This window comes from Glycine max, chromosome 6 (assembly GCF_000004515.6).
Source record: "Glycine max cultivar Williams 82 chromosome 6, Glycine_max_v4.0, whole genome shotgun sequence".
Lineage (NCBI taxonomy): Eukaryota > Viridiplantae > Streptophyta > Magnoliopsida > Fabales > Fabaceae > Glycine > Glycine max.
The window spans coordinates 44,703,119-44,726,909 of NC_038242.2; the positions used below are offsets into that span (position 1 = coordinate 44,703,119).

The 23,791-nt window shown below is 34.7% G+C and overlaps 1 long non-coding RNA gene and 1 pseudogene across 1 annotated transcript; both read left to right on the forward strand.

Moving 5' to 3' along the window:
* The first annotated feature begins 4,689 nt into the window (after positions 1–4,689).
* The window catches only part of LOC121175014 (disease resistance-like protein DSC1), a 23,124-nt pseudogene continuing 4,022 nt past the window's right edge, over positions 4,690–23,791 (forward strand).
* On the forward strand, positions 17,998–18,257 carry LOC102666316 (uncharacterized). The gene is made up of 2 exons (XR_414943.4): positions 17,998–18,029; positions 18,136–18,257. It is a non-coding gene; the product is annotated as an uncharacterized lncRNA (long non-coding RNA).

Here is a 23,791-nt window from a genome sequence, read left to right on the forward strand (position 1 = left end):
CACTTTGTTGGAAGAAGAAGAAGATTTTATTTCATTTGGCACACAAAATACAAGAGTATGATCCCCTATTTATACTAAAATAGAGTGACCACTCACATAATTTGCTTATTCAAGAATACTAAATGCTCACATAATTGCTTATTCAAGACTTTGTAACTCACAACCTTACAACTTTCATCTTCCACAATTTAAGGCTCATAAAACTTGTTATTATTATTTTTCTAATTAATATCTAACATCCTCCCTTAATTGGAAAATTCTTCTGCACACCAAGTCTTGCTCGCAATCTTCGAAAATCTTCAAATTTGAGAGGCTTGGTGAAAATATCCGCAACTTGATCTTGAGTTTTCACATGAGTCAATTCTACTTCTTTCTTGGTAATGCACTCTCTAATGAAATGATACCTTGTATCTATATGCTTACTTCGTTCATGGAACACCGGATTCTTGGCAAGCTCTTGTGCAGATCTATTATCAACATAGATCTTTGTGCTTTCCTTTTGCAACAACTGAAGTTCCTCCAACAATCTTCTTAGCCAAATGGCATGACATGTGCAAGAAGTTGCAGCTACATACTCGGCTTCACAAGTAGAAAGTGTCACAATGCCTTGCTTCTTAGAACTCCATGTAAAAACACAATCACCCATAAAAAATACAAATCCGGTAGTACTTTTTCTATCATCAACATCTCCGGCAAAATCACTATCACAAAATCCCACAAGCTTATAGTTATTGGAGGGAGAATAAAACAATCCAAAATCAATTGTACCTTTCAAGTAACGAAGAATTCTTTTTGCGGCTTTTAGATGAGGAGAGGTAGGAGCCTCCATAAAGCGACACACAACTCCCACCGTATATAGAATATCGGGCCTTGTATTGGTTAGATACCTTAAACTCCCCACAAGACTCTTGAAGATCGTGGAGTCTACCTTCTCTCCTTCATCAAACTTTGATAACTTCAAGCCACCTTCCATAGGTGTGTTCACGGGATTGCAATCAAACATATTAAATTTCTTCAACACTTCTTTTGTGTACCTTTCTTGTGAGACAAAGATACCATTCTCTGTTTGCTTCACTTCCATTCCCAAGTAATATGACATGAGTCCCATATCTGTCATATCAAATTCACGAGACATGGACTCCTTGAAGTCTTCAAACAAATTTGGGTTATTGCCGGTAAAGATAAGGTCATCCACATAAAGACAAATAAATAAGACATCACCATTATTAAAAGTTTTAACATAAAGAGCATACTCATTTTGACAATGAACAAACCCATTGTCTTGGAAGTACTTGTCAATGCGAGTATTCCATGCCCTCGGTGCTTGCTTTAGACCATACAACGCCTTGTTCAATTTCAAGACTTTTCTTTCTTGACCTTCGATGACAAAACCCATTGGTTGTTCAACATAGACATCTTCTTCAAGATAGCCATTTAGAAATGCCGATTTTACATCAAGCTGAAAAATTCTCCACTTCATTTGAGCTGCCAAGGAAATAAGAAGACGAATGGTTTCCATGCGGGCAACCAGTGCAAACACTTCATCATAATCAACTCCATATTGTTGCTTATAACCTTTAGCTACAAGTCTTGCTTTGTGTCTCTCAACCTCTCCTTTTGCATTCTTCTTGATTTTGAACACCCATTTGACTCCAATTGCTTCATGACCTTTGGGAAGGCTTGATAACTCCCATGTGTTGTTCTTCTCAATGGCTTTGATTTCTTCTTCCATGGCTTGTCTCCACCTTTTGTCTTTCATTGCTTCATCAAAGTTTAAGGGTTCACTGTCAACAAAAAGACAAAACAAATCATTTATAACTTCAGTTTCATCATATAATTCTTGAATATTTCTCATTCTTCTTGGCCTTTCACTTAAACTCCCTTCGGAAGATGATGAGGCTTCATTGGTTGAAGGAGTTGGTGAAAGTGCTGGAGTTGAATCATTTGGAGTCAAGGCTTCTTCATCTATTTCTTCAAAGTACGGGAAAAAATCATAAGTGTCTTCTTTCTCCTCCCAATTCCATGTGCCTTCTTCATAGAACTCTACATCTCGACTCACAATTGTCTTTCCATTGTTTGGATTGTACAATTTGTAGCCTTTTGAGCTTGCATCATAGCCAATGAACACATGTTTCTCACTCCGATCATCAAGCTTGAATCTTCCTTGGTCGGGTACATGAGCATATGCAATGCTCCCAAATACTCTCAAGTGATCAACTCTTGGCTTCACTCCACTCCATGCTTCTTGTGGTGTTTGATCTTTGACATTCTTTGTTGGGGAGCGATTGGACAAATAAACGGCACATGCAACAGCTTCGGCCCAAAATTCCTTTGGCATATTTTTAGCCTTCAACATACATCTAGTCATATTAAGAATAGTTCTATTTTTTCTCTCCGCTACCCCATTTTATTGTGGAGATCTAGGAACCGTTAGAGGGCGACGAATCCCATATTTTTCACAAAATTCATTAAATTCTTTTGATGTGAATTCGCCACCTCTATCGGATCTTAGAGCTTTGATTACATAACCACTCTCCTTTTCCACAAGAGCTTTAAAATTTTTAAAAGCTACAAATGCCTCAGATTTTTGCTTTAGAAAATAAACCCAAGTTTTTCTACTATAATCATCAATAAAAAGCAAGAAATATTTATTGTTACCACATGAAGGAGGATTGATTGGGCCACACACATCGGTGTAAACAAGTTGGAGAGGCTCCTTTGCTCTTGAATTAGCTTCTTTTGGAAAACTCCTTCTTGCATGCTTTCCAAGGAGACATGCTTCACACAATTGATTAGGATGGTTGATTTGAGGCATCCCTTTCACCATCTTCTCCTCTCCTAAGGATTTTAATGCTCCAAAATTCAAGTGCCCAAATCTCATATGCCAACACCATGATTCATCTTTTATGCTAGCCTTCAAACATTTTGCTTCATTGGTTTTAATGTTCAAAGTGAACATTCTATTTCTTGACATAAACACCTTGGCAATCAAATTAGAATTTTTATCTCGAAGCCATAAACAACAATCTTTCATATGAATTTCATACCCCTTTTCAACAAGTTGTCCCAAACTCAAAATATTGCTTTTTAGTTTAGGAACATAGTAAACATCCGTGATTAATTTGTGAGCACCATCTTTTAAAGAAATTAAAATGGTACCTTTTCCTTGGATTTGCACCTTGGAAGAATCTCCAAAAGAAACATTTCCTTTCACCTTCTCATCAAGTTCCACAAATTTCTCTTTGCATCCACACATGTGATTGCTTGCTCCATTGTCAAGATACCATAAGCATTTGTCTTCCTTCTCACCATTATTAAGTGATAGTAGTAGTGTTGACTCTTCAACTTCTTCTTTATCATCAACAAGATTGACCTTCTCTTCAACATTTGTTCTACACTCCCAAGAGTAATGGCCATATTTATGACAATTAAAACATTCAACATTAGATTTATCATACCTCCTTTCATATGCTTTTTCATAATTGTTTCTACCTCTTCCTCTTCCTCTTCCACGACTTCTAGTGGATTGATGGCTCCTCCATTCATTATTGTCAAAATTATCACGATCTCCTCTTCCTCCTCTTCCTTGGCCATGACCACGTCCACGACCACGTCCTCTTCCACGTCCACGTGCTTTTTGACTACTTTCTCCTCCATTTTCTTTCAAAGAAGCTTTGGCTTTGAGGACTTGCTCCAATGGCTCATCATGTCTTCTATTGAACCTTTCTTCATAGGCTTGAAGAGAACCCATCAATTGGTCTACGGTCATTGAGTCTAAATCCTTAGACTCTTCAATAGCACAAACCACATAATCAAATTTAGCGATTAAGGAGCGAAGGATCTTTTCCACCACACGAACATCTTCCATATTTTCTCCATAACGCTTCATTTGGTTCACAATAGCCAACACCTTGTTGCCAAAATCTGAGATAGATTCAGATTCCTTCATATGCAATGATTCAAACTCTCTACGTAGAGTTTGTAGGCGCACCTTTTTTACCTTATCAACACCTTCAAGGGAGGTTTTCAAAATCTCCCATGCTTCTTTGGATGTGGTTGTATTTGACACCAACTCGAACATAGCTTCATCCAAACCTTGATGAATGAAAGTAAGTGCTTGTTGATCCTTCTTCTTCGACTTCAACAAAGTCTCCTTCTCATTTGGTGACAAAATAGTCTCATTTTGAGGTTGGGCATAACCTTTCTCTACAATCTCCCGTGCATCTTGAGAACCTAACAAGGCTTTCATGCGACGACACCAATTATCATAATTCTCTTTGGTAAGACGAGGGAATTGAAACATACTCAAGCCATTGTTTGCCATCTCTCAACTCACAAAGTGTTTCTCTCTCAACACTCTAGAACTCAAGCTCTGATGCCACTTTGTTGGAAGAAGAAGAAGATTTTATTTCATTTGGCACACAAAATACAAGAGTATGATCCCCTATTTATACTAAAATAGAGTGACCACTCACATAATTTGCTTATTCAAGAATACTAAATGCTCACATAATTGCTTATTCAAGACTTTGTAACTCACAACCTTACAACTTTCATCTTCCACAATTTAAGGCTCATAAAACTTGTTATTATTATTTTTCTAATTAATATCTAACACTGAGACTATTCAGATCGACACTTTTCTTTCCTTCATGGTTTCGTCGGCAGCTCGACTAGCGTCTCTCTGACATGCCGCTGTCGCCGTCGACGCTTACTCTAACAGGTGTTTCACTCATCCGTCACTTCGCCAAAGCCTCCCTCTATCGTCGCGCGCATGTAGGTTGCAGGATCTACAGTAGTGTGAAGGTTTTCTCTAATTTATGCTCCAGTTGGGTTTCTGTGTTTGGGGTTATGGGTTCTTTTTTAATTTGGATTTGTATGTGGTTTTTAGCTTTTGACTACTGACATCTTTATCACATTCTCCTATTCTTTGTGTTACTGAAATATGATTCTTTTGTGAAGTTTAAGGAATATGATTCTTTTGTGAAGTTTCACTGTCTCTTTTTGAAATCGTGATATTGAATACAACTTAAGGACTTGAGGGTCCAGAGGAAATGAAAGAAATTCTTCAGGGATTGTTGTGTGGCAAATTTCGGTTGAGAAAACATGGGTCGGTGCAGGAGGAAGAGAATATTTTCTTTTGTCTTCAACGTATCTCAAGCAACATGGGTCCTTGATTTTTTTCTTTAGGATCTTCTACCTACAACTTCAAAATAATTTCTAAATTTTACTGATATGTGCTTGCTATATTTCCTTTTGTTTTTTTTTTGCATCATTTTTTCCATTTTAATGACTATTTCGTCTTGTATCCTCAGTCTTTGGTGCCAGACCACCCTCATTCAATGCAAAATCATGAGGCTTTAATCATTGGGCATCTTTTATCTCTAGGTACAAAGCTTTTTACTGTTTTTACATGTTATATCCAGACCGTGGGTTTGATTACATTTCAATAAAAATAGCTTTGGCTCTGAACAATCTTAACAGGACAAACTCAGATGCATTAAATGTATGTTTGGATGATTAATTACATTTAGTTACTGAAATATGGTTTAGAATATTGTTTGGAGGGGGGTGATTAAAAGTTTTGATGTATAGGATTCATAACTAAATATGTTGGGAGTCTTTTATATGCATGATGGGGTATTTTGATTTTTGAGGGTGATATGATGATGTGTTTCTTAGCAGTAATGGTTTATGTCGTTCTATAATTTTTTATATGCCATAGTATGATTTCTACTAGGTTGGATTTCTTTTGGTTTGTCTTGTGTCTTTCTTGACACATGTTGATGTTGATACAATCCATTTCAAACGCAGGTGAGGTTAAAACTAGAACATTTAAATATTGCAAATTTTGAGCCTGAGTATGGACTAAATCCAATGTTTCATTTCGCTTTGGTTGGATCTGAGTGGCAAGTCAGAATTCAAGGTAGAGCTAGCAATTGGCAGGACAAACTTGTGGTGACCTCAACACTTTCTGTGGAACCGGTTGCATTCCCAAATGATTATCTTGTTGGGATGGAATCCCGTATAGAAGAATTAGAAAAGCTTTTAATGTTCAGATCAATTAATGTCGTTTGAGTTGTCGGAATTAGCAGGATGGGTGGAATAGGAAAGACAACTCTTTGTATGAAAGAATCTATCATCAGTATAATGTTCATTGTTTTATTGATGTTGTCAGTAAAATTTATCTCAATTTCAACACATTAGGTGTACAAAAACAATTGCCTTCTCACTTCTCAGTGTCTGAAGGAAAAAAATCTAGAGGTTTGCAATACAAGAGCACTAATAGTACTTGATAATGTTGATCGAGTTGAACAACTAAATATGTTTACTGGTAATAGAGAGACTATTACGTGGGTGCCTAGGTGGAGAGAGTAGAATCATTGTAATTTCTAGGGATAAACATATATTGAGGACACATAGAGTACGTATATGATGTGCACCAAGTCAAGTTGTTGGATAAAGAAGCCGTTCAGTTGTTTTGCATAAATGCTTCCAAAGGTAATTATATTGAGAGTGATTATGAAACACTAACACGTGAAGCACTATCACATGTTCAAGGCCATCCCTTTGTCTTTTGAAATGGGAACATAATATTCCGCTTCTTTTCCATGGAGATCTAGTAACGGATGATTCAGATCACATGTGGCTATTTTATATCACTCGACAAGATTACATTGAATTATATAAATTGGGAGGGAAACATCGTGGTGACTTTGAATTTAGAATACATGATGATCAATATTTTCATGCTGAGTTGAAGAATATGGTTATGGTTGGGTATATGAACAGGATCAACAATCATCAAACTTAACAACAATGCACAGTGAAAATTAGTTGCATGCCTATATGTGTGTGTGTGATGAAAATCACAATATTTTCAAAATATATATTTTGACATTAGTTAAATTCATAAAGGCTCTCGAATTTTGGTGTCATTTTAATCAAGTAAATCTATTTATGTATTTTCTATTTAAAAATTGAAGTACCATATAAGTTTTTTAATTTAAAAACAAGCTCTATATTTTTAAGAACAGAGACTATCATGTCACATCAGTTTTTATCTTCTTTCTTTTCAAAAACCTGATTTTTCTTCTTCTTTGATTGGTTCATTTTCCTGGGCACAACATATCTTATACAAAAAGAGTTCCTTGCTGCTCTGGTACCTGAGCCTTGGCTGAGAATGGTCTATTAAATCTTGGAGGGTTCTTGCCCCATGCAAATAAATCCTTAAGGACAATGTGCCTCCACACTTCTCATACTGTTGCTGCAGAGTTTCTGGTTTTGCATTGCTGCAGGGTTTCTGTTATTGCATGTGTTGTTGTTTCTTACTGATTTTACGGTTCTGCTTCAAATTTGACAACTAAGATATGGTCTGGTCTCCACTCTTAACAACTTACATTTAGAGGAAGGATTACCTCATTTTATATGTCGATTACTTTATTAATGTAGTTTTTCTTTCTAATTTTAATTGTAGTTTCTCACATTATATTTTCCATTTTTGTCTTATATTTCTATCACCATCTATAAATGTGTGTTAACACGTTTTCTCTAGAAAAGCTCTGCCAGTGCACCTTACAACATGCCGTCATGAAAAGGTGGAAAATGTTATAATGAGAGGGATATGTAACTACTGAGACAGAAAATCGTTAGCAATAATTTCTCTTAGAAAGCTTTGTCAAAACCATGCAATGGGACACTAACAACTGATCGGCCAATTTATGCTTTTGAAGTTTACCCCACTCCATGTTCTATCTATTTTCTATTTTACATAATATATAAATTCTAAGACGCAGGCAGTGACAGTATCTTTTTATTTATTACTATCTCTGTTAAAGGTTTGTAGGTTGTTGTTAGGCAGAATCTAGCTTGTTTAAAACTGTTGCCTCCGTGTGGGTGCAAGAAGTAGTGGTTAAGAGTCAACAAAATAGTGCTGGTTAGTTCTCCTTCGTTCTTAACAAAATAATCTCTCAATAGTTTATATGGATTATAACTGCTATATATGTCTTTTTTTCATGTCTTTTTTTCACATTTTGAACATCTTTCTGTGTAACTTTGTATATACCAGTGTGGACACAAGTGATAAAGAAAATTGATATCTAGAACTTTTATTTTCCTTGAAAAGTTTCTAAGTTTCTAGCTATATTGAAATACAAGTGTGAGTGAAGTCTCACATGAAGTAGAAGTAGAAAGGTTGAATACTATATAAGTGAGGTGAAGACCCATAAAGCTGAGTCTTAAGATTGTTGGAACATAGTAAGTTAGTTTCCTTTTGGTTATGATTCTTTGATATTGTTCTGTCAAGGTTATATTATTTTGTTTTGAAATAGTATTTCATGCCCAGACCACTACAATAGATGTTACACCCGAAGCAAATTCTCTGTTAGCAAATCCAATATTGTGCTCAGTTAATGAGGTTTCCATCAATTTTAGATGCAAGATAAAAAATGGAGGCAAGAAAATGTTAAAGATTCACCTTCCAATTCACGATATTTGATAATTTATTTGATATTAAATATTAAAGGTTCTTGTACGAGCTCCTACTTTGTATCATCTTTTAGTTTCTAAAAATTACAAATGCTATTGCTTTTAGTCTTAAGCATGAGACTAAAACTATATCATTTATGGAAAGCTAGTTTCATCTTATTGTTTTTTCTGTTCATGTTATTTGCTCTTAAATATGCTGCAGATGCTGCATGCACCGTACTACAGGTAATCACCTAAAAATAGACAGTTGTTCCCATTCAATTTCTGCTTGGTACCTTAATATCTACCTCAAGCACATTTTTCTTTGGTGAACAAGCTCAGATATTGGGATCTCCATGTAACCCAAAAATTTTCTTTGCGGAAGATCCTAATTTAAAGCACCCAAAGATTAGAGAATAAAATAGCTGAGCCTGAGGAGTATAAAATGAAGGAAGAAAGCAAGATTTTAGAAAAATGAAAGAGCCTGAGGATCTACCATCTGGGCATTACGGTAACTTGGCCTTAATCAGTTCGTGCATTTGGGCCTATAGAATGACCCTACATCAACCATTTATTTTAAGCTACAAACTACCAATATATCACCATAAAATTATACAAGCTGGCACGCAAGCATACAATTATTTTTCTTTTGGTTGTAATGTATACTAGAGGACTGGATAATTTTTTTTAGCCTTTTTTATGTAAACTTGAACAAAACCAGTGAATCTTATGTCTAGCATGCTTTTTCTGTATCTAAATCAGTATAACATTATGATCTTTCTGGGGCTTTGTTAGTGTACGGTTGTATAATGTACAATCACATTTTATTCAAGTCATATTAGTCATGACAGTATGAACAGAAGTAAAAAAAAAATAGGTCAAAAACTGACATTACCCAACATTATTTGCTACAATGTTTTGAAAACTAGATTGAAGATTGAACAGACAATGTTTTCTATTTTTGATACATGGTATGATGCACCTTGTTGTCTAGGTGATCGAAAATTGCACTCTTCGAGCGAGTATCGGCTCCAAGAAACAAAGAGAAGAAGAGAGATTTCACGGAAGAGAAGAATCTGTTTATTATTCATCTGTCCCTCAAATCACAATTACAATGTATTTTAAAGGAAAGGCTGCAATAAAATCTCCTAACAAGTTTGCATAATTTTAGGAACTAAAAAGGAAATAACAATACTGAAGGGAAACAAACAGATACTGTAGTGGCTGTCATCAAGCTTCTATATCATTTTACTTGGAAACAAAATCATCCATCCACTTTGGCTTCTTGGATTTGCGTTTGCCAAAGCCCAAGGGTAGCTCTTCTATTTCCTCATTTGGAATGGTCGTAGATGTTTCTTCTTGTGTTGGGTTCATTATATCTCTTTGAGTTGGGCTTGTATCATTCTCTCCCTCTTCAAACACCACCTTGTCCTCAAGGTGGAAGGATGGAAAAACAGCTTTGAATTGAGAAAAATCTTCCCAGGAAGCTTCATCAGGAGGACAGCCAGACCATTGAACAAGGACCTGCTGCGTGGGAACCCCGTGCATCAACACAGTCTGAGTGGCAGCAATGGCAAGTGGTGTCTCAACAGGCCTGTTGGAAAGACTACCAGGTGGTAAAGCATGATGTGGAGGGATAGCAGTACCCTTAAACGGTTTCAGAGTGGAGACATGAAAAACTGGATGGATACGACTATCATCTGGAAGTTGTAAGCGATAAGCCACTGAACCAATACGTTCCAAGATCGCGAAAGGGCCATAGAATTTTTTTGACAGCTTGTGTTGGCGGTGTTGACGGAGTGAAATTTGACGGTACGGTTCTAAACACACCAGCACCAGATCTCCGACAGAAAAGCTGATGTCGCGGCGGTGTGCATTCACTTGTTGAACCATACGGTTCGGTGCAGCCTGCAGGTTGCGCTTGAGAACACGCAGCAATTCGTCACGTTCCAGCAATGCTTCTTCCAAGGCCGGAATTGTAGTAGAGCCGCGAGCATAGGCAGGGATTGAAGGAGGAAGACGACCGTACAGTGCCTGAATGAGGGTGGTATGCGCAACTCATAGCAAGTTTAGTTCCGCTTAATTCAAAGAGCTTCCGCCAAAAAGCACTTAAAAACACCAGGTCCCTATCAGAAACAATTGAATGAGGAAAACCATGGAGACGAACTACCATCGAAACAAACAGTTCAACAACTTTGGAGGCCGTGAATGAGGTGGGTAACGCACCAAAATAAGTAGATTTTGATAAACGATCAACAACTACAAAGATGACGGTGGAACCTTGAGATACCGGAAGACCGGTGATGAAATCCATGGTAATGTCCTCCCATACACACTCCGGAATAGGCAGCAGCTGTAATAATCCAGCAGGAACCTGATTAGAGCATTTGATTTGTTGACAAGTTAGGCAAGAAGCTACAAAAGTCTCAACAGATTGACGTGATTTTGGCTAGAAAAAATTAGCAGCAACACAAGCCAAAGTCCGCTTAACACCGGCATGTCCTCCACTTGGAGTGTCATGGAATTCACTAATAATTTGAATACAGAGAGCCGAAGTAGGGCTGATTACATAACGACCTTTGCGAACAACCAGACCATTCATAATAGAAAAGGGATAGGATAGAGTACCATGTGAATGCTTTGTGTGCAAGTCAATAAGGAATGGATCTGTGACGTTGTCATGTTGCAGCTGCTGAATAATAGAGAAAGTAGGTTGAGACAATAATGCTTGAAATGCTGCCAAAGGAGTCTCAGATTCATCGTGCCATGCAGACGGAACATGAGATAATGTGTCCGCGACCTTGTTTGAGTTACCCGGTTTGTATTCAATTCGAAATTGAAAACCCAAGAGTTTCCGTACATATACCTACTGATCCGGAGTTTGGATAACTTGCTGTAGGAGTTCACGAATACTCTTGTGATCCGTCCGAATCAAAAAAAAATGACTGAGCAAGTATTGTCTCCACTTGAGAACAACTTCAGTAATAGCATATAATTCTTTGATGTACACAGAGGCTGCTTGTAATTTTGGACCCAATTTCTTACTAAAGAATGCAATTGGGTGGCCTTCTTGCATCAAAATAGCACCGATACCCACATTTGACGCGTCTGTCTCGATAATAAATTCTTTAGAAAAATCAGGGAGTCGAAGAACAGGGGAAGCCATCATAGCATCCTTTAAGGCCCGGAATGCGAATGCTACAGAATCGGACCAAACAAATGAATCGTGACGCAATAAATCAGTCAAGGGGGCTGCAATACCTGCGTAATTAGCGATAAATCTGCGATAGTATCCAGTAAGTCCCAAAAAACCCCTTAGCTGCTTAACATTCTTAGGCACAGGCCACTTAGCCATGGCGTCCAATTTTCCCGGGTCGGCATGGACTCCTTGAGAAAAGACAATGTGACCGAGATAATCAATCGATTCCTGACAAAAGAGGCATTTAGATAGCTTAACATAAAAGGAATTGTTTAATAAACATTCCAACACCAATTCCAAATGCACCAAATGATCCTCCAAAGATGGGCTATAAAGCAATATATCGTCGAAGAATACGATGACAAAACGACGAAGAAATGGCAAGAATAAGCGATTCATAGTAGCTTGAAATGTGGAGGGTGCATTAGTCAAGCCGAATGGCATGACGAGAAATTCAAAGTGGCCATCATGTGTTCGAAATGCTGTCTTATAAGTGTCTCGTGGGTGAACCCGGATCTGATGATAACCTGCACGAAGGTCAAGTTTAGTGAAAACAGAGGCACCACCAAGCTTGTCTAGTAGTTCGTCAATGGTGGGGATGGGAAACTTGTCTTTGATGGTGGCGGTGTTCAAGGCCCTATAATCAACACAAAATCGCTAAGAGTTATCCTTCTTACGAACCAACAACACCGGTGAAGAAAACAGGCTATGACTGGGTACAATGATACCTTGATCAAGCATCTCCCAGATCAATTTCTCCATTTCTGTTTTCTGAAATTGAGGATAACGATAAGGGCGAACATTAATGGGATTGGTGCCTTCCACCAAGTGGATGCGATGGTCGACTGATCGATGAGGGGGTAGCCCGGATGGGGGCATGAAAATGCTCTTAAAACGTTGTAGGACCGCAGTGATAGACAGGGGTAGGTTAGGTGGAAAGTCTGACTGGTTGTGTTCCGAGTTGGGCGAGTCTGGTGTGGATGTGGTGATGGTAAAAATGTCAGCAACTTCATTACTATGCAATAGAGCTTGGAACTGAAGCAAGGAAACTGAATGAGAAACCGGGACAGAGTCACCTTGCAACGTTACCGGTTGACCTTGCCATGTAAACTCCATTGTGAGTGCCGAGTAATCATGGCTAACCTTTCCCAAGAGTTGCAACCAAGGGAACCCTAGAACCACATCAGGGACTTCAATTGCCAGCATAAATAAATCCACCAAAAAAGTGATACCTTGCAATTTTAAAGGGACAGCAGCACAACAATATTGGCACAAGAGTGACGAACCACAACCAGTCGCGACCCTAAAGCGTGGGCATGGTGTCATCTCCAACCCTAAACGTTCCACCAATGCCGGGTTGATAAAATTATGAGTACTACCACTGTCGATGAGAATCTGAAATTGATGTGCACTGTAAACACCGGAAACACGTAGTGAACGACCCAACAATTGGCTCGAAAGAGCGTGCAAACTTGAAATGTCGTCGGAAACATCTTCGGATTGAGAATCGTCAGTGTCAATCTCCGGTGCATCTTCATCAACCCCAAGGAGGAGTAAAACCTTGCTTTTACAGCGATGCGAAGGCCCCCATTTGTCATCGCACCGGAAACATAGGCCTTTTGCACGACGGTCACGAAGCTCCGCCGGAGGTAAATGGCGAACAGGGAGATTATTTTGTGGTGTTGGAAGGAGGGGTGGCAGAGTCGAAGATGATGTAGGTTTAACTGGGGCTTGGTGAGTTAGTTTTTGGGCCTGAGTTTGAGGGCTAGTGTCTAGAGAATTGTTTCGAATCCAATTTTTGTTTGGGCCGAGTGTATCATCCTGACGTGCTTCATACGCACGCGCCATAGCAAATGCCTCCATCAAAGAAGCGGGACGATGAAATTGGAGCTCCCAGTGTAACGAGCGTTTCAACCCTGTGATGAAAAAACTGATAAGCAAGGTTTCAGAGATGTCGTTAACCTTATTCATGAGGTCCTCAAATTGGGCCTGGAATTCTGCCACTGATCTCGTCTGAGACAGCTTGGAGAGGTCACCTTCAACATCCTCATAAGCAGTGGGACCGAAACGGTGGCGAACCAACTCCAAAAAAACCTGCCACGAAGTCAATAGGTTGTTACGCATCGCCCACTGGAACCAAGCGGCGGCGCGACCATCCATGTGGAAGGACACAATCTGCAAGCGTGCGTCGACTGATGTGTCGTGAAAATTGAAGAATGCTTCGATCTGAAAAATCCAGTCCATCACGTTGGTACCATCAAAGCGAGGGACATTCAATTTGAGGTTGTGTGTTACAAAATTTGATCTGTGAGATTGAACATTGTGACTAGCGGCAACCTTGGAATCGACCTCCTGAAGGTGATGATGTAACATTGTCTGAATCGAATCGGAGTGGGATTCGAGAGTGTCGCGAATAAGTTCTCGGAACATGGTTGCCTGAGCGTCCAATTTGGATTGAAGGGCGTTCATGATATCGGAAGGGTCCATGATCGATGAAAGCACCAATGATGCACCTTGTTGTCTAGGTGATCGAAAATTGCACTCTTCGAGCGAGTGTCGGCTCCAAGAAACAAAGAGAAGAAGAGAGATTTCACGGAAGAGAAGAATCTGTTTATTATTCATCTGTCCCTCAAATCACAATTACAATGTATTTTAAAGGAAAGGCTGCAATAAAATCTCCTAACAAGTTTGCATAATTTTAGGAACTAAAAAGGAAATAACAATACTGAAGGGAAACAAACAGATACTGTAGTGGCTGTCATCAAGCTTCTATATCATTTTACTTGGAAACAAAATCATCCATCCACTTTGGCTTCTTGGATTTGCGTTTGCCAAAGCCCAAGGGTAGCTCTTCTATTTCCTCATTTGGAATGGTCGTAGATGTTTCTTCTTGTGTTGGGTTCATTATATCTCTTTGAGTTGGGCTTGTATCATGGTATCACAATAATTTTGTTTTCTTCTTTTTTCATGTCTTATGTGCATAACACAAATTCAATGTTTCAGATTTTTTATCTATACAGCTATCCCCCGTGCTCTAACGTATGGGGGCTTTACTAGTTTCAAAGATTTGTATTTTTTAAGAAAAAAGAACAGAAAAAAAAGGAAGTGACATCAACCAATGCTGTCCTTGCTGCAATGTTTTGAAAACCAGATCAAAGACTAAAACAAGAAGACCTCTGGATCATTGTTTAATTGGTCCAATACAGTTAAATTTATGATTAAACTGCAATTAAACTTTAGTCGAATTGGATACGTAGATTGTTCATGGTCCAACCAGTACATTATATTGAATATCTCCCAAGTTTAATTTCTTCATGGTGATATGTAATAATCCATTCACCGGATCTAATCACACATTTCACATCCTTGTCTCAGCTCTTGCATTCTATAGACTGGAAACTCTTTTGATGTGATGATTAGTTGTATAGTTCCCTCCTGCATGAATAATTTTTATAAACCTTGCAGTCTTACAATAATAACTTTCAGGGTTCTATACGTAATGGACCATTAAGTGTAGTCAAATTGAGGAATGGCAAAACTTAGACTACATCAAATGTTTTACTAATAAGAAATGTGTAAGTATTTTCTCTAATTGTAGCATCCAAGTTCACATGGCAGTGTCTGTGTCTTAATTTCCTTACAAGAGCTTGTGTTAATACTGAAGATTTGAGTCTAGCTGACTTGATTTAATAATAATCTGCAACAATCTATAAATTATTATATTCAGTCACTACTAAAAAATGTTTTTTTTACGACATGCATTTAAAAAACGGTTCTCGATACACTGTCCTTGTTAAGTAGTGGTGGCTTTTTTGTAATTAATTGAAACTTTTCAAAGACGGGTGTTGTTACCACTGTCTTTGAAATTAAAATTTAACGTTGTTTTATAAAAAACCCGTCCTCCTCAAGAAAAAATATTTGTCTGCGCGTTACTCTTTCCCTCTTTCTCTTCGCGTCTGTTAGTCTTCTTAGTATTTTTTATTTTCAACTTGTAATTCCCTCGCATTCATTCCTTTCCCTTGCATTCATTTCTCCTCTTCTGTTCCTCTTTCCTCTTTCTCATCGTGTCTTTTCCTCTTTCCTTTTTATCCTCGCGTCTTTTCCTCTTCTCCATGTCACCCTGTCTGTTCCTTTCCCCCGCGTTCCATTCCATGGAGAAAGAGCTACGCGTTTGGATGGAAGTAGAATCACGTTTGGATGGAAGCAGTGGTGGAGGGGCTATGGGAAATAGAGAAAGCAGTAAGTGCCTCGAAGCCATATGCCAAAGCGACGCGTCATTTTTTCCCGAGGTGTACAACTTGCTCAACCAGTGTTACCATCTCGTCGGAGCTATTCCGCCGCAGAAATAGGTCTTGCACAAGGGACTTGAGCTCACAGTGTCCGTTGGATATGAGTATGTGTTGTATTTTTTAGATCTTACTTTGGAATTTTCAGCTTTAGGTTTTAGTTTAGCTCCGATAAAATGTAGTCATAGCTTCAGATTTTGTTATTCGTGTGCTTGCATATTAAAATCAATGGTTGTTGTTACTGTACTTCACTTTATTCTTGTGAATATTATGCTTCACAATTTTGACGAGGCATATGTGTTGCAGTGGTAAGTAATCAATGGCGGAACACGGCGGAAGGTATAAGATGCTAAATTCTGCCTGAGTTTTTATATGTTCTTGAATGAGGGGTGCATGATGAAAGCTTGAAGAAACTAATGAAAATGGGAACATTCATGTAATATATGCAGAGGAAGAAGCAGCTGGAACTCGCCTTCTAATAGATGGAAGGACTTGCTTGCTTCAGGTGAAATGAGTTCATTTTTACCTTAACTATGTTCATTCTTCCAAGTAAAGATGTCTTTTGACTTGTAGGTAACTGGGCGTATTCTACTATGATCTTTGAATTAAGAGGAAGTAAAGGTAGTTTCATGATCCTATATTATATATATAATTGCTGCTCAGATTTTCAGATCACTATAGGTTTGAAGCTTTTTATGTAGGGAAAACAGCACATTGACTAGTTTACACAATCTAGCAGTATAACATGTATTTGCACAATCTGACTTGGTGAGATTTAATGGGAATTTTATTTAGTGTTTGATTTTGGTTTTATATGTTCTAAACTAAACATGAAACAACACGCAGTAGAAAGCAATGATAGAATTAATTTGTTCTTTTTGAAGTGGATTATCTATCTGTATTTAAAATGATGGAAAGGGTTCAATATGTTAGTGATTTAGATTTTTTTCATGGGTAGTTGTATGACTGTACTTGTGTCTTAAATATGTCTTTCGGTAATTAATTATGATTTTATCATTGGTAGCAAATGACTCTGCCCACAAAACTAACAAGTATTATATTCAATTTAGTAACATTTCTTGAAAGACAAGAATGCTTTTCAACTTGTAGGAATTTCATACCGTGATTGAGAAAAGTCCAAGCTTTTGGGAATTGAATTACTCGGAAAGGTAATTTAGCTATTCTTCTTGATCGAACTTATTTGCTTAATTTTAATGTTGTAGTGTTTGATATGAATTTATTATGCATTCTTCGTCGTTAAGGTAAAAACGAGGTAAAGGGATACCCTGCCACCTTTTTTTCTCTGGTTTAATAACTTAAAAGTAATCTGAGCTGTTGTTGAACTATGTGATTTTTCAGTTGGAATCAAAATATAAGGAGTTTGAGGGGATTTCAAGCTCCCAAATTGTTGATTTCCCTGCCAAATTATTGAAGGGAATTGTTGAAGTGAGTTGCTTTCCCTGAATTTCTCATTCTGGTCTTTTCCCTTCTAATGTTAATAATTTATGGGGCATGTTTTACACTGCAGACTCATCTTTCCTCCTGTCCCGACAAAGAAAAAGGAGCTCAAGAAAGACTAGCTGAACCTCTATTGAGTCTTGTTAAGTCTTATGAGGGTGGAAGAGAGAGCCATGCCCATATAATTGTTAAAACTTACAATAATCTTTGATACATTGTTTTTCTGCATTACTATATTTCTAGTTGGAACCTCTATTTAGTTTTCTTTTTTTGCCTGTTCATTCCAATGTACAAATGATTGGTCTATGATGCAACAAAATCTAAACCAGGAACTAAATAGCTCTTTTAATATAAAAGATGTTTTCTTTATCTTTTAGTTTTCTAGAATATTCATGTCCCTTTCCCTTGATGTCTAGGCTGACAATCAGCTTGAAGGAACCATTCCCATATCAAGTGGCAGTAAACCTGGTCTTGATATGCTTCTCAGTACCAAACACTTGTATGTATAACATTTTGCTTGAAGGAACCATTCCCATATTTAAGTTTAACAATATCCAAAAATGAGGAGAGTCACTAATTACAATGTGATTATTTTTATCCTGATGAATATGAACACTATGGTATGCTGGTATCTATTTTATTTTCCACCTGGTATCCCATATTTAATGTTGTTGATTATTTCAATGCTCCATTTTTATCACATAGCTTTTGTCTCTTATCATTTAGAAGAACCTACCGAGTCAAGTAAATCATCAAATGCTGGCTTCATAATTAGAGCAGCAATTGGCGGTGGTTCTTCCCTGCTTGTGTTACTACTCCTCACAGGGGGTTGTGCTTTATGGCTAAAGGAAAAGGCAGAAAAAGCAATCCAACAAAATTACCTGTTTGGTATGATAAATTATATACGTACTTAGGTTCTGCTTTACTAGTTTGTTTAATTAATAGTGTTTGTAGCTATTGTTGCAAGAAGAAGCGTTTGAATGTGTATTGAGTTTTTTTTTTCTATTTTTAAGAACCAATCTATTTGGCCATATCGTATACACCCCAGCTGGTGAGCCACTTCCAACCAACAAGAGGTATGATGCTACCAAAATTTTCAGTCACCCTGATATTGTTGCTGAGGAAACATGGTATGTATTTCCTAATATCATCATACTTTGGATTCTTTTAACATTTTCCCTCCATATGCTTACAATTTCTAGAAACCCTTTCTAGAAATCACTTTTTTATGTGGTGCTCTATACATGTAATTGTTATTGCAACATAATTAAATTTACTCTTTCATGGATCTGCTAACAGGTATGGTATTGAGCAAAAGTATACCTTATTGCAGAAAGATGTAAATTGACCACTTGGGTGGCCACTTGGTGGGTTTCCTGGACCACAGGTATGAAATGTTCCCCTTTTTTTAATATATAATATACCATCTAAGTACAAATTCTTTTTTGGTGAAAAATAATCACACATTTTAATGTATTATAAATTTATTAATATTTATAATAATTACCTTAAAATATTAGGGATCATTTTTAATTGATATGTATACTAAATGTTAGTATTTTTTTTTTCTTTTTCTTACTCTACTAAATGTTAACCAAATCATATGAACTTGATTTAATTTTTGCAATATTTTTTTTACTTGCTTTGTCGCGTGACCTGTATTTTCTTGACATTAGTATATTTACTGTGTATCAACTATTAATTGTTGTAATTGTGAGAAAGCGTAAAGAAAAGAAGAAATTAAAAAAAAAAGTTGATAATTTCCAGAATATTTTTAATATAATTCAGAAACTAAAAATTTAAAATTTTTCTTTTTCTTACTATTTTTATATACTAGTATACTATAGTAGTACCACGGTAGCATTAAATTTGTAGGATATTATAATATCCAAACAAATGATTATTACTCATAATTTATACATACTAGCTAGTAAGTTACTTAAGCACATTTATTTAGACTTTGAGAAAGATAAAAATAGTAAGTGTTTCTATACTTTCGTTTAATCTTATTAATGATAAAATCATAAAAGAAGATAAAAGAATTAATTAAAATTAATAAAAATATGTTTTATTACTGTTAAGAATAATTTTAGAAAAAAATTTAAATTTAAAATAAATTTACTGTTACCAATTAAATTATTATTAATTTCTTAATTCTTAATTAGGTCTTGAAAAAAAAATCAGAGTGTTAATTAGGTCATGTGCTAGTTGAAAATCCTCAATGCTTAACTTTGTAGACATTGATAAACAAGTTGACTGAGAAGTTTCATGTTTCTAATGCTTGTAGAACAAAGCTAAGGATAATGATTCTGATAATAATGTGGATTTTATTGCTGGGAATGTGAAACTTATTACCACCAAAGAAGTGTGGGACCAATATTTGGAAGAAGCAAGGAGGGATGGTAAAATTGTAAGTTTTCCTCTTTTTTACTCTGTAGGATAGTAAATTTAATAAGATAATTCTACTTTAGTAATTTTCCTTCATCATGAGAGTTCTCTCTCTTTATTTAATCATAGCTCTCCGTACTATGTTTTTGGACCATTCTTATTGTTATTTGTCTTAAAGGTCTAAATAGAAATAAATTTAGAGTTTGTTTGAGATCATTGTAAAAAAAAGAATCTTATGTTACTAAGTCCCAAAACATGGAAATGACTGATAGCAAATAATGTTTTTATTATTTTTTAAATTTAATATTTTTTTTTTGTCAAAATAACATTTTGAGACGGTGGTTAACTGACGATCGTCTTAGAAAGTTACATTTCTAAGACGGTGGTTAGCTCAGCAACGTCTTAGAAAGGTACTTTCTAAGACGGTGGTTAGCTAAGAAACGTCTTAAAAAATATCTTTTAAAACGTTTTTTTAGCTAATCACCGTCTTAGAAAGTTAGAAGGTAACGTTTTTCTAAGACGGGTTTTATAGGCCTGTCGTAAACTTTCGACAACATTAGATTCAAAAACGGTCTTTGTATGTTATTTTTCATCGTCTTTGTTTGTATTTTTTGTAGCACTGAGTGACAAAAAAATGGGAAAACCTAAAATAAGTGTACAAAAACAAATTATTAGCTTAAGACCCACAAGGCTTGAAGAATGAAAATTCTAAGACGCAATTATTAGCTTTGTACAAAATAAATTTAAAAATAATTTGATTTTTCTGTTATCCTTCTTCATTCTGTGCTGATCATCAAAATAACACATAATAGTTGTGTTGATATTTAACGATGATATTTAATTTTAAAAATCATAAAAACTATATGATTTTAAAGGAACCACAAAGAGATGACACGAAAAGAAAAAAGAGTTTCTTTCTACAATTATTAGCTTTATATTTCTTCATTTCCGACAACCCTGAGTAATTGTCCTCGTTTTCAGATTCTGCAATTGCAATGACTTCTAACACCACTATCCAAACATTTAAAATTACTAGGTTGAAACATAAAAAAAATACTAAAATAAAAAAATCTTAAAAGTTTAGGCACAAAAATATAATTTATTATTATTTTTTGCTAATGTTTCATCTTATTTTTCTACAAAAACTAGCTAAGACCAAACACAACCAAATTTACATAAACTATAAATATTTTTAATAATAATGATAATAATACAATTAAATATAAATGAGTCACGTCTTGAATGCCTAAAAATAAAAATAAAAACGCGTTAACATTAATATCTATTGTCTTCACTAGAAAAAACCGGGCAATGGAAAAAACAGAGGAAAAAACCGGGCAATTAATAAAAACGCGTTAGCATTAATAATGTTCATGCTAGCTTTACATCAAAGAGGAAAACTTACTCCAACTTGACAGTTCTTCGAGCGAATTGAAAATTGACATTAGCTTCTAAGGAATGTGTGGAAAATAAAGTCTTACTATTTAGCTCATAAATTGAATTTACCATAAAATATGTTTTTAACTTTTAATAAATATTTAAATTTTATATTTTTATATTTTTTTATTTTTACTCTTTGGTAAAAGAAAATCTTTATTTTTTTATCTTTTGATACTTTTTTTAGTCTTTTAATAGATTAATAAATATTATTTTTTTCCTAATAATTTCTAGTTAAAATATATTTGTGATCCTTAATAAATATTTAACTTTTTTATTTTCTGATAATTTTATATTTACATTGAGTATTAAATAAAATAATAATTTTATTTTTACATGTTAATATTTTTAAAATTTCTAATAAATTAATGAATTTTGTGTTTATTCTTAGATATTTCCTTTGGACCTAAATTTAAACAACAACAAAAATTAGACTTAAATATAATCAAATACTAACTAGTTTTTATCTTATTTAATAATAATATTTTTATTATATTTTCATTTAATAAAATTTTGTCACGTGTCCAATTTTAGAAAGATTTTTTGAATTAAAAACTGAATTTCTTCTTTCATTCATTTATCAGTAGTTAAATTTTACTTATATTTACGTCAGGGTAATATATCTTTTATCATTTGTTATTAATCTTTTTTAAAAACATTAATAATAAATGATTTTTTTTATCATACAATACATAAAAAAATTTGAATTTTTAAAGTTAGAATTTTACAATATTCTACACGAGCAAGAATAATAGGAAATCATGGTCTTAGAATATTTATCTTTCTTAAATAGACTAATAATGTCATTCCTATAATTATTAATTACTTTTGACTTTATCGTTCTATTATGTGAACTTTCTTTGATAACTTTAATTGATGATAATGAACCTTGTAGCATGTGCGATGAGTCTATGTGGCAAGTTACACATTAAATAAGTGACGCGGTTTCTGCGGACTCAACATATGACAAGTGGAGAGAGAAGCTGCCAAGAAAAACATCTCGTCTTCACTGTCCACGCTTTGTTTTTATTCATAAACCATCGATCTTTTTTGCATATTCACAGCTTTTGTAATGGCTTCTAACACCAAGATAGAACAAAAGAGGAAAATTATCCCAAATTCGAGACAAGGACAGTCGAAGAAACCAAAATAAAATTTTAAACAGTAAATAATCATTTTTATGTATTAATGTGTAATTCAGTTACAAATATATTCTTAAAAGATAAAAATATAAAATTCAGTCTATGAAAATATAAAAAGTGGAATAAACATATCATGTTATTAACTTTCGTCCGTTACCACGTTAACACGGAAGAATAAATTAATCAGAAATGATTGCGAAGGAGAATTGTTAGTATAGGGACATATATGTCATAATATTTTTTTATTTTTCGTCTTCTCATTCCGTTGATAAATGCATCCATGAAAGATGAAAATATAAAATTTAGTTTTCGAAAGTATAAAAATTGGGACAAATATATATCTGGACATTAATAATAAAATGTGACTAATTATTATTATTATTATTCTGTTTCTAATTTAGTATTCTTATTCGTTTAATACTTATACAATATATTTTTAAATTACCTTTTAATATATATATATATATATATATATATATATATATATTATTTTGATTTTCTTGTTAAATTTTAATCTTTTTGTTAAAAAAACTTTATCATATATCTTATAATTTTATCAAATTTCTACTAAATTTCTCATTTTTAATCTTTAAAATTATATCATATCTCAATTCTAACTTAAGTATCCTTATATTTAAATTAAAAATAATATATTGAGTGTTTTGAGTAGAAAAAACACAACCGATCCTGGAATTAAATTTATTTATTTATGTATTTTCAAAAAAGAATTTAATCAACTGTTTTTTTAAAAATTCTCACAAAATTTAAACTAGATAGAGTTAAAGTGGAATTATAAGTTTTTTTCCCTTAATCAATAAAATGTATAAATATATCTCAAATATGAAAGAATTTTTTGAATAAACCTTATTTCTTTCCACTCAAGGCAATTTTTATTATATATAATATGAATGAAATGAAAACAGTTACTAACAAATAAAGAACCCAAATAAATTTAAATAAAGAATACGATAATACTCAAACTAATATAGAGGTTAACTTCAAGACATAAAAAAATAGTATAAAGAGATTTATTATATATCTTTGAGACATAAAGTTGTATCTCTAATTGATTTAGAGGCTAGAACAACTTTGCATTACAGTTGAGATACTCTATAAGAATGCATAAAAAATATTAATAATTAATTGAAGAAACAAAAAAATTCAAGAAATAAAAGACTTTTCTTTTTTTAAACGATAACTCAATTAATTAAATTTTGTAAGACTTTTTTTAAAAATTCCACTTTAGCTTTATCTAGTTTAAATTTTGTGAGATTCTTTTTTTAAAAAAAAAAATAGTTGATTAAATTCATTTTTTTAATAAATAAATAAATAAGTTTGATCTTGCAGTTGTGTTTTTTTTACTCAAAACTCTCTAATATATTATTTTCAATCTAAATATAAGGATACTTAAGTTG